Source organism: Berghia stephanieae, chromosome 1 (assembly GCF_034508935.2).
Source record: "Berghia stephanieae isolate SIO BIC M18660-M18661 chromosome 1, UCSD_Bste_1.3, whole genome shotgun sequence".
Taxonomy (NCBI): Eukaryota; Metazoa; Mollusca; class Gastropoda; order Nudibranchia; family Aeolidiidae; genus Berghia; species Berghia stephanieae.
In genome coordinates, this window is record NC_088360.1 from 91,414,505 (window position 1) to 91,417,004 (window position 2,500).

Sequence of the window (2,500 nt, forward strand, 5' to 3'; positions counted from 1 at the left end):
ACTACTACTACTACTTCTACTACTACTACTACTACTACTTCTACTACTACTACTACTACTACTACTACTACTACTACTTCTACTACTACCACTACTACTACTTCTTCTACTACTGCTGCTGCTGCTGCTGCTGCTACTACTACTACTACTATTACTACAACCAGGGGCGTGGCTCTATTGGTTCAAATGGTGCCTGGCACCGCATCTGGCATTGGTGTGTTCTGCGCCGACAGGCTGCATTTACTCCTGCTCTGTAAAATTGTTCTTTTTGTGTTGTTTATAATGTGACTTCAGTTCTATAAATTAGTGTACAGTTATGTGATATGTTGCCTGATTGATTGAAAATATTTCTACGAAATTTTGGACTTGATTTTGGAAGTTATAATAATATAAATTCTTTTTCATTGTGGATAACATCGTGTTAGCTATTTTAAACGTATCCAGATTTATTGTGATAACCAAACTTGCACACCCCCCCCCCTCCCCCAACCACCTCATCATACGAGTATCCATAACAATGACGCCGCGTGATATCATTCAAACTGACAGCAACTCACCAACCCTCGCCTAGAAAAACCACATCCGCTACACGGATCGCTATTTCTCCAACACCCTATGAATACAAACTGTTTTATAAAATACACCAAAGCTCAGTTACTGTGCATTGATACAATATCGCACCATAAGACCATTATTTCTAATGCACTAATCACACACATTTCAAAGCTAGGTATCAGAAACCCAAAATGTGCTTGTGATAATTTTGTGAAGAAATACAAGAGGGGAACCAGGGGAGGTAAGAAGAAGAAGAAATCCCATTCACCAAGTCAACCACTCCCGTCGTCACTACCATCACCAACGCTATCCACACCATGTATCGACACACACACCACCACCACCACCACTACCATCCACACCATCACCGCCAACAGTACCAACAGGACCAACTCAACAACAAGCCGCCCTCTTACCACTATTCCCTCACCTATGTCGCTACCATCATCATCATCACCATCACCACCACTTACCGAAATCACTAAAAAAGAACTCAGCCCGTCTTATAACATTCCTGTTTACTCAAACGCACGTAGACATACAGCGAAATTTAAAAAAGCGTCAAAAAGACCGCGCAATCTTTTAACCATCATCAACAACAGGCCACCCCTCTGTCTCGTCCACATAAACGCAAGATCCATAAAAAACAAATGTCACGAGATCCATGACCTAATTATAGATCGTCATATTGATATATTGTGCATTACGGAAACCTGGCTTCAGGGTAAACAGGATGACCACTACATTACCACCGCCTGTCCCAATACGCATACCTGGAAATCGCTACCACGACCTGGGAGAAAAGGGGGTGGTATTGCCTTTATTTATAGTCTTGCTATCACCAACACCACTTTCACTCCTCTTACAAGAGAAAACTACGAATCTGCATGCCTTTCCTTCCAATCCGACTCTGCCACTTTCTCCATCATTACTATCTATCGACCGCCGAATACATCCAATACTAAGTTTGTAGCTGAATTTCAAAATGATATCTTAGACTTCAACCTTAAAAGTTCACCATATATTTTTATTGGAGATTTCAACATACATTTTAATTCCACTTCTCCGACAGTCACCAAAATCAAGAAAATCCTACACGACAACGATTTACACCAGCACATCACCGAGACAACACACCAGGCCGGCAACATCATTGATTGGGTCATCTCCCCTGTGTCAAGTAATAGAATAAGAAAGACCGAAGTTGTTGACCTAGCGATATCCGATCACAAAGTTTTATTTGTGGATATCGCATTAAAGAAAGTTGATCTCCCGAAACGAAACATAACAACAAGGAATTATAGACAAATTGATATCAGTGGTTTACAAGATAGCATTCGTGACGTCATAAATGAGGTTAAAAATATAAACGACTTCAACAAAGTATTGCGATCTATTATTGACCGTGAGGCACCGCCGCAATGTCGTGTCGTATCGAATCGACCACACTCGCGATGGTTCAATTCCGAGATAAAGGAATTAAAGAGAAAAAAGAGACAGGCTGAAAGGAAATGGCGAAAGAGTGGCCTAACGGTATTTAAGGATATATACAAAGCAGCTAAGTCGGCTCTTTATAACGCCATCACATGCGCAAAAAAGGCCCATTACAACGAAAAATTTCAAAGCATTACATCTTGCAAAGAACTGTTTTCCACCGCAAACGACCTTCTTGGCAGTAAGAAATCCACACCCCTTCCAGCGTCTAGAAATAACACCGAACTAGCTCAAAATTTTGCCAACTATTTCCACGGCAAGATAAAATCCATTAGGGAAAACTTAGACAATACATCATCATCATCGTCACCGAGCTTTGGACCATTCCATGGAATGCCACTACATGTTTTCGATCCAGCCACTGAGGATGAAGTGAAGTCAGCCATTTTAGATAGCCCATCAAAATATTGTGACTTAGTAGACCCCATCCCAACTAGTATTCTTAAGGCTT